At 41.6% G+C, this 12,968-nt stretch overlaps 4 non-coding genes across 4 annotated transcripts; all 4 read right to left on the reverse strand.

Moving 5' to 3' along the window:
- Positions 1 to 244: 244 nt before the first annotated feature.
- Positions 245 to 317, reverse strand: trnav-cac (transfer RNA valine (anticodon CAC)). The gene has a single exon. It is a non-coding gene; the product is annotated as a tRNA-Val (tRNA).
- Positions 318 to 2,078: 1,761 nt separating this feature from the next.
- On the reverse strand, positions 2,079 to 2,151 carry trnav-aac (transfer RNA valine (anticodon AAC)). Its single transcript has one exon. It is a non-coding gene; the product is annotated as a tRNA-Val (tRNA).
- A 588-nt stretch (positions 2,152 to 2,739) lies between these two features.
- On the reverse strand, positions 2,740 to 2,812 carry trnav-uac (transfer RNA valine (anticodon UAC)). Its single transcript has one exon. It is a non-coding gene; the product is annotated as a tRNA-Val (tRNA).
- Positions 2,813 to 3,986: 1,174 nt separating this feature from the next.
- Positions 3,987 to 4,059, reverse strand: trnav-cac (transfer RNA valine (anticodon CAC)). The gene has a single exon. It is a non-coding gene; the product is annotated as a tRNA-Val (tRNA).
- Between the last annotated feature and the right edge of the window lie 8,909 nt (positions 4,060 to 12,968).

Here is a 12,968-nt window from a genome sequence, read left to right on the forward strand (position 1 = left end):
AAAGGGTCTGAAAACGTATGTATATAAGTTTTTTTTTAAATATTTTTTTCATTAATAAAAACTATATGTTATCGCTTTGTCATTATGGGGTATTGTGTATAGTACCCATTAACAACTAGCGGTCACATCAAGCAGCTGTAATGACAGAAAATAATCTAGGTAGACTGCAAGGTTTAGACAAAACTCAACTGTTTCAAACCAAATGCTAGCCTCTGGGCATTGGGAAATATTGAATATTACAAAATGTTTCCGCACGGTTTCGAACCGGGGACCTTTCGCGTGTGAGGCGAACGTGATAACCACTACACTACGGAAACCTAATATGTGGAAAACTAAGGGTGTGACTGACTTTCGCGTGTGAGGCGAACGTGATAACCACTACATTACTGAAACTACAATACAAAAAGAGGAAGTCGTGGAAAATATTAGGAATGCCCACAAGTCTACCTCACATAATATCCCAAATTGAGTACCACAAAAAGAGCCATAATACCCATTAAAAACTAGCGGTCAAACAGGAAAATTGTTCCAATCGTTTTTCCACCATTCATATTCCCCACGGGGGATTTTAAAAACACTTGAAATAAGGGCTGTGTTTCTTGTCAGCTTACCCTGGCATGGTAAACTATTTGAATCATTATGGACCTCAGACCACACGTAGCAGGAATGTATTCAGAGCGCCCAAGCTAGCCACACATGCAGAGTGCGTTACGCGACTAAAAAATGTATGTCTGAATAGCAAATATTGAGAAGTGCGAAGGAAAAGCATGAATTCCGAAATTGGGACCGAGTCCTAAGTGAATAGGCTTACTGTCCAATTTTTTTAAATATCTTTCCGCCCGGTTTCGAACAGGGGACCTTTCGCATGTTAAGCGAACGTGAGAACCACTACACTACGGAAACCTAATGAGTGGAATTCAAAGGGTGTGACTGACTTTGGCTGGGTGGGACATTTATCGCTCGCAGAACCTAATGAAATCAGAAATTACTTAGTCCATTAATTAAGCAATAAGGCTTGAGAAGCCGGGAATTATTGTGTGCCGCCGGCTCTTGGAAGAGGCTTGGTGGTTCAAAACTTCTTCCATTTAAGAGTGATGGAAGCCACTGTGTTCTTGGGTACCTTCAATGCTGCAGAAATGACCAATCATTTGAATTTACCACAGGTGGACTCCAATCAAGTTAAAGAAATATCTAAGGATGATCAATGGAAACAGGATGGACCTGAGCTCAATTTCCAGCCTCATATCAAAGGGTCTGAAAACGTATGTAAATAAGTTTTTTTTTAAATATTTTTTTCATTAATAAAAACTATATGTTATCGCTTAGTCATTATGGGGTATTGTGTATAGTACCCATTAAAAACTAGCGGTCACATCAAGCAGCTGTAATGACAGAAAATAATCTAGGTAGACTGCAAGGTTTAGACAAAACTCAACTGTTTCAAACCAAATGCTAGCCTCTGGGCATTGGGAAATATTGAATATTACAAAATGTTTCCGCAAGGTTTCGAACCAGGGACCTTTCGCGTGTGAGGGGAATGTGATAACCACTACACTACGGAAACCTAATGTGTAGAAAACTAAGGGTGTGACTGACTTTCGCGTGTGAGGCGAACGTGATAACCACTACACTACTGAAACTACAATACAAAAAGAGGAAGTGGTGGCAAATAATAGGAATGCCAACAATTCTACCACACATAATATCCCAAATTCAGTACCACAGAAATAGCCATAATACCCATTAAAAACTAGCGGTCAAACAGGAAAATGGTTCCAATCGTTTTTCCACAATTCATATTCCCCACGGGGGATTTTAAAAACACTTGAAATAAGGGCTGTGTTTCTTGTCGGCTTACCCTGGCATGGTAAACTATTTGAATCATTATGGACCTCAGACCATACATAGCAGGAATGTATTCAGAGCGCCCAAGCTAGCCACACATGCAGAGTGCGTTACGCGACTAAAAAAGGTATGTCTGAATAGCAAATATTGAGAAGTGCGAAGGAAAAGCATGAATTCCGAAATTGGGACCGAGTCCTAAGTGAATAGGCTTACTGTCCAATTTTTATAACATATGTTTCCGCCCGGTCTCGAACCGGGGACCTTTCGCGTGTTAAGCGAACGTGATAACCACTACACTACAGAAACCTAATGAGTGGAATTCAAAGGGTGTGAGTGACTTTGGCTGGGTGGGACATTTATCGCTCTCAGAACGTAATGAAATCAGAAATTACTTAGTCCATTAATTAAGCAATAAGGCTTGAGAAGCCGGGAATTATTGTGTGCCGCCGGCTCTTGGAAGAGGCTTGGTGGTTCAAAACTTCTTCCATTTAAGAGTGATGGAAGCCACTGTGTTCTTGGGTACCTTCAATGCTGCAGAAATGACCAATCATTTGAATTTACCACAGGTGGACTCCAATCAAGTTAAAGAAATATCTAAGGATGATCAATGGAAACAGGATGGACCTGAGCTCAATTTCCAGCCTCATAGCAAAGGGTCTGAAAACGTATGTAAATACGTTTATTTTTAAATATTTTTTTCATTAATAAAAACTATATGTTATCGCTTTGTCATTATGGGGTATTGTGTATAGTACCCATTAAAAACTAGCGGTCACATCAAGCAGCTGTAATGACAGAAAATAATCTAGGCAGACTGCAAGGTTTAGACAAAACTCAACTGTTTCAAACCAAATGCTAGCCTCTGGGCAGTGGGAAATATTGAATATTACAAAATGTTTCCGCACGGTTTCGAACCAGGGACCTTTCGCGTGTAAGGCGAATGTGATAACCACTACACTACGGAAACCTAATGTGTGGAAAACTAAGGGTGTGACTGACTTTCGCGTGTGAGGCGAACGTGATAACCACTACACTACTGAAACTACAATACAAAAAGAGGAAGTCGTGGAAAATATTAGGAATGCCCACAAGTCTACCTCACATAATATCCCAAATTCAGTACCACAGAAAGAGCCATAATACCCATTAAAAACTAGCGGTCAAACAGGAAAATGGTTCCAATCGTTTTTCCACCATTCATATTCCCCACGGGGGATTTTAAAAACACTTGAAATAAGGGCTGTGTTTCTTGTCAGCTTACCCTGGCATGGTAAACTATTTGAATCATTATGGACCTCAGACCACACGTAGCAGGAATATATTCAGAGCGCCCAAGCTAGCCACACATGCAGAGTGCGTTACGCGACTAAAAAAGGTATGTCTGAATAGCAAATATTGAGAAGTGCGAAGGAAAAGCATGAATTCCGAAATTGGGACCGAGTCCTAAGTGAATAGGCTTACTGTCCAATTTTTTTAAATATGTTTCCGCCCGGTCTCGAACTGGGGACCTTTCGCATGTTAAGCGAACGTGATAACCACTACACTACCGAAAGCTAATGAGTTGAATTCAAAGGGTGTGACTGACTTTGGCTGGGTGGGACATTTATCGCTCTCAGAACGTAATGAAATCAGAAATTACTTAGTCCATTAATTAAGCAATAAGGCTTGAGAAGCCGGGAATTATTGTGTGCCGCCGGCTCTTGGAAGAGGCTTGGTGGTTCAAAACTTCTTCCATTTAAGAGTGATGGAAGCCACTGTGTTCTTGGGTACCTTCAATGCTGCAGAAATGACCAATCATTTGAATTTACCACAGGTGGACTCCAATCAAGTTAAAGAAATATCTAAGGATGATCAATGGAAACAGGATGGACCTGAGCTCAATTTCCAGCCTCATAGCAAAGGGTCTGAAAACGTATGTAAATAAGTTTTTTTTTAAATATTTTTTTCATTAATAAAAATTATATGTTATCGCTTTGTCATTATGGGGTATTGTGTATAGTACCCATTAAAAACTAGCGGTCACATCAAGCAGCTGTAATGACAGAAAATAATCTAGGTAGACTGCAAGGTTTAGACAAAACTCAACTGTTTCAAACCAAATGCTAGCCTCTGGGCATTGGGAAATATTGAATATTACAAAATGTTTCCGCATGGTTTCGAACCAGGGACCTTTCGCGTGTGAGGCGAATGTGATAACCACTACACTACAGAAACCTAATGTGTGGAAAATTAAGGGTGTGACTGACTTTCGCGTGTGAGGTGTTAGTAATTTGGTATGTAGACGGACGAGTCGGTCAAGGATCGATTCAGACAAGGTGGTAAATTGTATGACAAGCTACAGTTTATTCAGAGTAAAGATATCTAGAACAGCGTAATTACGGCTCTCCCGCTGGTTCGTACGGAAGCGCAGACGAAGAAGAGGCCGTTACAATCAGTACACCACTATTATATAGAAAAGAAAGTAGGTTGATTCTGGAAGATCGGATCTTTGGATTGGTTCAGCTGGGGTGTAGTCTGTAGTCTTCCGCCATTGGCTCAGTAGTCTGTCCGTCATCGTAGAATCCTCTTCGGGCATTCAACGTTCAGAGACAACGGAGATCATGTGTGTGTGCGCTGGTTTTGGCCATTAGTGTAATGCGGGAGCTATCCTGTAGGGGACCCCACAGGCTCAGCTCTGAGTTGTAGCCCCCCCTTAACAATAGTTTGGTCACCTACATAAGAATTAGCATTTCTCTACAAAACCCTCTCTTCACGTCTCACCAGAGACGTGACACAACCTAACTGGATCCAGACACAAAGAGAAACTTCTCCCAAGGGGACTATGAAATAAGGCACAGTTTTAAACAGAAATAGATATATATGTATTACATCATGTTCTCCATTCAATCCCACTATGTACTAAGTTGGCTACCAGCCACCTAGGAACTTACAACCCTCATTTTACAGAGCGGAGAACAACAGCTCAAAATAAAAGTAAATGCTTGTCTACATAAGCCAACTTTTTTCCCGCAGGAAAAAGTTGTGATTCCCTCTCTTCACATCTCCAAAGAGATGTGACTTAAACTAGGCAAGTCAGGCGGAATGATCCACTTGCATAACACATACATACATCCCCATAAGGCAACAGCAGATATAATGTAAACCTAAATAGGCACTCTCCTCCTCATCCTCGAATTCATGTAGGTCTTTATCCAGCAGAGGAAACATCTGGGAAGGGGAGGAAGGGTCAATGGCTCTAGAGATAACCCTAGTGGCAAGGGAACGGATGCATGGAATGCAACAGCATCCACAGAGAACTAAAATGTCAGCGAACACCGAAATGGATACCAAAATGGAGGACACCAGGGTTTTATATTTACCAAACGCACTCATCCAGGAGTCCCACATCGAGGTATCCATCCCAGAATGAGATTTCATTTTACCATTAAGCGTCCTCAAACCTTCTAGGGCCATGGTCAAGCTACCATCGGAGGCTGCGTTATTAGGGATGAAAGTGCAACACTGTTCACCAAACATAGTACAAGCTCCACCTTTCTCCGCCAGTAGCATATCTACTGCAATGCGATTCTGGAATGTCATAAGAGAAGTTGCAGCCAGGCTCTCATGCTCCATACCGTTATCACGCACCTGGCTCCTGTTATCTAACAACAAAAAAAACGCTTGTTCTCGCAACCCCACGCTCTGAATGTGCCCTCCCTTCTGTATTTTTCCAGCATGAGAAAGTCCCCTGGCCCTGACACTTTTAACAATGTTTCAAGTCAGCTATGTTGCATAACACTTGCATACATCAACACAAGCCAACAGCAGATAATATTCAATCATATATATGGTAATGGCTTATAATGTAAAACACAGGAACCAATAATCCCTCTTTTTCACACCCCCCAGGGTGTGAACAAAAATTCAGCAATGAATCATATAACAGTCACAGAGTTTAAAATACCTTCATGTCAAAAGAGAACAGCTCATTCAAAAACAGAACATTAAAAAAAAAAAAATTGTGTGAAATTTAAGTCCCCCTTTTGACACCCACAAGGGTGTCACTTAGCAAAAACAGGATAACACTTTATTGTTTATTGACATGTAAGATACCGGATAAAACTTTGGTCATGGAAAACAGAGTAAAGCAAAGCAAAGCATTATTATAAACCATCTGGTCCTCTCAGCTACTCCTATCCTGCACCAGTTGGGCTTCATGCCACCCAGGGACTCAAAACCTTAACAACAGGGAGAACAAACATACTGGAAAGAAAACCCATCATAAAGATGTATAACAAGGAACTGTGGTGGTGTAAGATTTATTCTACTACCTCGCCCACAGCATACCATGGGTCATCCTCAGTCAGTCTCATCCTCCCCTGAAAGCATGCTTCAGTATCAGCATCTCCAACTGGAGCATCAAGCAAAGGCATCATCATGCCTGAAGCCTTCACCACATCTGTAACAGACTTCTTAAAACACAGTATGATGCAAGCAGCACAACATGTCAAATAACAAAAATTAGGGTCAGAAATCCAGTAACCACCATTCTAGTTTACTTACCAAAACCAGGCTCCCACTCAAGAGAACAGGCCAGACTCCTCCACCCCCGCCATGGTCCTCATCTCAGCAGATAGTGCATCAAGCCCACTAAGGGCCTTAGATATACTACTATCTGGACTGGTGTTATTAGGAATATACGTGCAACATTGTTCACCGTACATCTTGCATACGCCCCCCTGACTGGCAAGAAGCATATCCAAAGCAAGTCTATTCTGTCTGGCAACCCTAGATATGGCCTCAAACTGTTCAGACATACCAGTGAGTGCATCACGGGGGTAATTAACAAAACGCTGTTGATCATAGTAGATGTAATGAATCCATGCAGTCTGTCTTGCATCCACCATGGCTAGACCTATAATCCATCATTCCTGCCCAAGGCCTGAAGCTCATGAGGAACCCCCACCGGCACTCCTAACAGGTTAGTGTGTATGTCAACTACATCCTCTGTCCATGGAGCACTACTTCTATGTCTCCCATGGGATGGAATGTTTTCAGGTCCCCTGGATACAGAACCCAACAACTGTTCAGCAGTAACATCAACAATGGTCAGTGGAATTATCAAACTGGTCAGAGCACACGTACCTTGCCAGTCTCCTCTAAGAATGAGTCTCAGCACTCTTTTGGGTCCACAGATCCACCACACATCAGCCAGACCACTAGTTTGGTTTAGGCCTGTAACTGGCCAAGTGGAATTAATGGTTATGTTACTACTGCAATCAGCTTCAGGCAATCTCCCATAATCAATGCCATTACCTGTACCCGTGATGCAACTGTAATTGCCCCCATATGCCTCAACACCCCAAGGGGCCCGATGAGGAGGTACTGTAGGAAACACAAGGCTCAGAGGAACAGAGAGTTGAATTGGCCTCAACCAGGTAAAAACCTCTCAGAATACACAACCACCCCTCCTTTTCTCCTATAGCAAATGGGTGTGTGGCCAGAAGAGGTCTATCATGACCAATGTTTCATGTAACTCATGCAGTCCTTTCTTTTCAGGGTCTTAACTGTATACCTCATATAAGAAAGCCACAAATTGTCCCTACCAATAACACCAGTCTCAGTGCCTAATTGATCAATAGCTGAATAGTCTAACATTAATTACCTGAATGGGATTTTTTAATACAGTGGTGGCAGGTTCGGTCCAGGGGTGGTAGAGGAGTGTGTCTGGCCCTGGTTCATCTGGGACCTCTGGTTTTGGCAGCACCTTAATAGAAAACACACCCATCGTGTCTGTCCCGGTCCTTTGTAGTCCGAGGGTGTAAGTGCCTGCATCAGAGAGCTTAATAGTTTTGATGGTTAGCAAGATTTCATCACCTTTACAAAGTTCAACAGTGCTCCCAGGTTTTCCCATATCATGGAAAACCTATCCACCTTTGTGGGATCCCCTATGCTATAAGGATACCCTCTCTTCCAATCCCAGAACTGTCCCAAGTCGGTTATCCTGTAATCCCCATACGGACACCCTCCCAATTTAATATAATTTCATTTATAATTTTCGTCCACTTGTTCTGTAGACATACATTCAGCATTCCACGGGTCAGAACCTGGAATCCGCTGGTACATCACCATCTATTTCCATCGATTTCTCCAGAGTCCTGGAAATAAGGCCTCATACACAGGGAGTTAGACAACAGCCCCATAAAACTAAAACAGTCACACAGGTGAATGTAGCCCATAATACAGTGATCATAATATTTTCCCCATTTTCTAAACATATTATCCAACCCAATTAATCAGAAGTATCCACCCCAGTGTTTTCTGTCAACCCGTGATCCAGGGTGGTCAAACCAGCTGAGGCTTCAGGTACTGATTCATCCGGAGCTGTGTTATTTGGGATGTCACCCACGATAAGACCGCTCAGACAAACAGCTTCCATGTGAAGCCCCACCCTTTCCCCGAGAACACATCACTTAGCAAGAGCCAGACACATCTTCACTTCTATGAACAAAAACAGGGGTGACAGGACAGGGAGGATTTTCTTCATTCGAGAGATGGCCCCCGGAATTCTGTTAATTCCAGTTCTCCTCTCGAACACTGTTTATTGTTCGATAGTGTCAGTGTGTCTTACCCTCCCGCCGTGCGATATGAATCCGGGTAGCTCTTTCAGCTAGCTGTCACCAGGAGACCTTGGTATGGTCCCCCCAACAAGCCTCTGGGACTGGATTGAGTGACTTCACCTGCAGTTCACCTATAATGCATAAAATGCTGGACATACAGGCTTGGTTAACAAACAGTTTCTCATGTTTGATCTGATTCTATCTTTAACTTCTATGCCCATTTGTTAACTACATTTAAAAAAAATATTAGTTTCTTATCCAATAGGCCCCATCCTATCCTAGACCACAAGTTACCTATCCCCCTTTTGATACCTAGCTTTGCCCAGGTAACAACTTTACCTGCTCTAAATAATGACTTAGGTAAGATTAGTATATTATCCGTCTGTTCTGACATTATCATGTAGGAGCGCCCCTTTAATTTCCCACATGTCCAATTCTCCCTTTTGTCTCCACTCAGTGACTGTTATCTACACACTCCGTTATCCTTGCTCGTCCTGGCTCCCTTCTAAAACTTCTCCTCTCTGCTCTCCAACCGTCAAGGTCTCTGCAGTGCGGGGGAGGGCTCATCTGTCTGCCTTTTCCCATGTTTCCACATTTTAACTAAATGTCTCACTGTTTGGCTTTATCTAAACTCATGGATTTTTATTTTTTGAAAAACATGTCTATGGTGGCAATTACTAAAGTCTTTATATAGGTTAAGTAAACTCCACTATAATTAAGTTACCTTAAAAAATTTATTTCAAAAAAATCTTTATTCTATTTTTTTTTTTTTTTTTAAACAGTATTACCCATGACCACAAATGTATTATTCAAATGGCACCCCCTTGTGGCTGATCAGACCACCCGAGAGAGCCATGAAATCCGGACACGGGTTACACCATCCCCCCACATTCGTGTTCCATACCATATTAGACATATTAAAGAACCCTTTATCCTTAAAATAAAATAAAAATTACTTGTGTAATTAAAACTCATAAAATAAAAAACTCATAAAGGTTCCATATGTGAGCGTGCCTCTTTAAAATATCATGTCTCTGGGAACATGGAAATCCCCTTAACCCAAACATTTACTACAAAAACAAAACCTAATAATTATGATAATCCCCTCAAACTCAAATAATTTGTCTCGATGTTTCATGTCTTATTCGTGTTTCTCCAAATTTTCTCCCAAAAATACTTCTTAAATACCCAGCCATTAGACAGACACACACAACTGTGATAAATGTGCACTGTCCCTTTAACATAAAAACCTCAGCCTGCAATCCACTCTGCGGGCCTTTCATAGTTCTCCATAATGAAAACAGATTCTAATGTTAGTATACCTTGACCTCCTGTTTAATTTCAATGATGTTATCTGAACAATCAAACCAAAATCAATACCCGGGAAGTACTTGTGTAAATGAATTAAAATAACTAAATAATTTGGTTAGAACACCACTCCCGTCTTACATCGACCACACCCTTCGCCCCGTACCTAGTGTACAGCTTATCTATTACTCAGTGGCTCAATTAATGTTTAACGTAAGTATGTTCATGTTGATTATGTAATTCTACAACAATTGTATATTTCAAACCTCATAATATAAATCCGCAAAAAGAATTTTGCGTTAATAGAGTTTAACACTCTTTCCAACAGTCATGCACCCCCCTCAATATTCTATGATATAACTCTCATCAGCAAGCCTGCGACTTTTTCAACATTCTCACCGGTTCCAGCTCCAACTGAAACACCTCATGTACCACACTCGCTTTGTCCCCGACCTCATTCATATCGATATTAGTCCCCGACTGAATATCAAGCGTGTTTCATGCACAGGATTTGATTCTTACAAATCTTCATTTACGCCAGTAAGCAGACCAGTGGGAGACGCAATGGCCCCGCCTTCTGTTCATTCTCTGTTTGGTCCCTTGGTTCTTAAATACATGGCTTTTATTTCTTTCAACTTCCTTGTCTCTGGCCTCCTGCTACGTCCCTCTCAACTCACATTCCATTGTTTTCAGCTGGGCCCCTGTTGGCGGCCACCCCCCTAGATAACCTGCTTGTGTCCATCTTAACTTCAATCCCTCCCAAACTTTCTTTATAGGCGTCCATCGTTCCTTTCCCCCTGATCTATATTCAATTTTTTGTTCTAGGAACTCATTAAACCTCAGCTTTGGAGTATTGGGAGTCGCCATTGTGAATTTGCTTTAAACGTAATTTAATTTAATTCAATCGGAATTTAATCGTAGTTTTAATCGAAATTCTCTCCTTCTATCTTAATATAGTTAGCATATACTTCGCCCGACGTTGATTAGTACCCACGATGTATTCGAAGAGACACTATTGCTCGTGCTCTGCCTTATCTCAGAGCTTCTCCTTCGTATATTCAGGTTGAGAAAAAACGCATGGGTTTGTATAGCATTATGGAGCGCACAACCAAGGGATCTATTCGACTATTTAGTCTCAATATTTACATATTATATTCAGATATTATTTCAATTATACATCAGTCATTTCATTCCTGATTATACATTTATACATGTACCTATTAACATAGGTACATACAATATAGAAGTTTCGGATTTATCCAATATCCCTTATTATAATTCTCTCTCTCTCCCTCTATCTAACCACCAACAATCTTAATGGAAACAATTACAACCACATTGCATTTTAACATAACATAACATAAACAGTTACAAATTGACAAAACAAGACAAAACAGCACGTTATATCTCTGACCCCTGAAAGCCGATCCTTATCAGTGAATTTCTATCAGACTGAGCCGTACCGGACCACAGGATAAAATTACAACTTATCCCCATCGGCGCCAGATTTGAAGAATAGTAATTAGCTATCCCCTACTGATCTCTATTCCTGATCCCTATCGAGCTGACCCCTATCAGAATTATTACACATGTCCGACCCCTATCGGTGAATCTCTATCAGACTGAGCCGTACCGGGTCACGGGATAAAATTACAATTTATCCCCTTCGGCGCCAGATTTGAAGAATAGTAATTAGCTATCCCCTACTGATCTCTATTCCCGACCCCTATCGGAACTATCACACATGTCCGACCCCTATCGGTGAATCTCTATCAGACTGAGCCGTACCGGGCCACAGGATAAAATTACAATTTATCCCCCTCGGTGCCAGATTTGAAGAATAGTAATTAGCTATCCCCTACTGATCTCTATTCCCGACCCCTATCGGAACTATCACACATGTCCGACCCCTATCGGTACTATCACACATGTCCGACCCCTATCGGTGAATCTCTATCAGACTGAGCCGTACCGGGCCACAGGATAAAATTACAATTTATCCCCCTCGGCGCCAGATTTGAAGAATAGTAATTAGCTATCCCCTACTGATCTCTATTCCCGACCCCTATCGGAACTAACAAAGACAAAACAGTGATCACTCATCATTGAAAGCTAGCAGACTGTGCTGACCGGACTGATATCTCATCAATGATTTAAATCACACCGGCCGTCGCCGGTTCGTTACTACATATGTTCACATACACTGTTATTTCGACTCGTCAGCAAATTATAAATTTACACAAGAATTCATACTTACTCGGAAAAACTGATAAAAATTTGGACAGACTATTCGACAATATGCAAAGTTTGATTTAACAGGCTTTTGCTTACCTTAATTTTTTTTATGGTGCACCTTGAAATCAGTTTTCCGAGTTGAGCAGAATTGTTGCCCTCCCCCGAAAGTCTTCACCCGTCTTTCTTATTTATTTAATGAATCGTCCTTTCCCCAACTCGCCTTCTCCACACCCAAATCAACTCACTTTGACTGGATCGTTAGTAAACTATACTCTGCTACCATTTCTGTTAGTAATTTGGTATGTAGACGGACGAGTCGGTCAAGGATCGATTCAGACAAGGTGGTAAATTGTATGACAAGCTACAGTTTATTCAGAGTGAAGATATCTAGAACAGCGTAATTACGGCTCTCCCGCTGGTTCGTACGGAAGCGCAGACGAAGAAGAGGCCGTTACAATCAGTACACCACTATTATATAGAAAAGAAAGTAGGTTGATTCTGGAAGATCGGATCTTTGGATTGGTTCAGCTGGGGTGTAGTCTGTAGTCTTCCGCCATTGGCTCAGTAGTCTGTCCGTCATCGTAGAATCCTCTTCGGGCATTCAACGTTCAGAGACAACGGAGATCATGTGTGTGTGCGCTGGTTTTGGCCATTAGTGTAATGCGGGAGCTATCCTGTAGGGGACCCCACAGGCTCAGCTCTGAGTTGTAGCCCCCCCTTAACAATAGTTTGGTCACCTACATAAGAATTAGCATTTCTCTACAGAGGCGAACGTGATAACCACTACATTACTGAAACTACAATACAAAAAGAGGAAGTCGTGGAAAATATTAGGAATGCCCACAAGTCTACCTCACATAATATCCCAAATTGAGTACCACAGAAAGAGCCATAATACCCATTAAAAACTAGCGGTCAAACAGGAAAATGGTTCCAATCGTTTTTCCACCATTCATATTCCCCACGGGGGATTTTAAAAAC

The sequence above is a fragment of the Oncorhynchus kisutch genome, unplaced genomic scaffold, assembly GCF_002021735.2.
Source record: "Oncorhynchus kisutch isolate 150728-3 unplaced genomic scaffold, Okis_V2 scaffold3947, whole genome shotgun sequence".
Classification (NCBI taxonomy): Eukaryota; Metazoa; Chordata; class Actinopteri; order Salmoniformes; family Salmonidae; genus Oncorhynchus; species Oncorhynchus kisutch.